Source organism: Nestor notabilis, unplaced genomic scaffold (genome assembly GCF_000696875.1).
Source record: "Nestor notabilis isolate BGI_N333 unplaced genomic scaffold, ASM69687v1 scaffold22306, whole genome shotgun sequence".
NCBI classification, from domain to species: Eukaryota; Metazoa; Chordata; class Aves; order Psittaciformes; family Psittacidae; genus Nestor; species Nestor notabilis.
This window is the reverse complement of record NW_009934533.1, coordinates 2,909-3,163: the sequence shown is the minus strand read 5'-3', so window position 1 is coordinate 3,163 and position 255 is coordinate 2,909. Positions and strand designations below refer to the sequence as shown.

Below are 255 nucleotides of genomic sequence, written 5' to 3'. Positions count from 1 at the left end.
AGGTGGTGGCCCGTGGAGCCCAGGGCAGACTGCAGCCAAGCCCTGGGGATGCAAGCGTGGCTTGTGAGGCTTGGAAAGGCATGTTTCCCCTCCCTGTGCCCGCTGCTGCCTCCTACATCCGGTTGGTGGGTTGGGGACCACAACATGGGGATGCTCCTCTGCCTCCCCTCTCTCACTCAGAGTGAGATGTTACTGTGGCCCCAGCAGCCACCATCGCTCCTGACATTCCCCTCCCTCTTCCAGAGCCCTCCTTCA

At 62.4% G+C, this 255-nt stretch overlaps 1 protein-coding gene across 1 annotated transcript in view; it reads left to right on the top strand.

Moving 5' to 3' along the window:
* Nucleotides 1–255, top strand: part of SH3BP1 (SH3-domain binding protein 1) — an 8,198-nt gene that overhangs the window by 5,504 nt on the left and 2,439 nt on the right. The gene's annotated exons all lie outside the window — the stretch shown is intronic.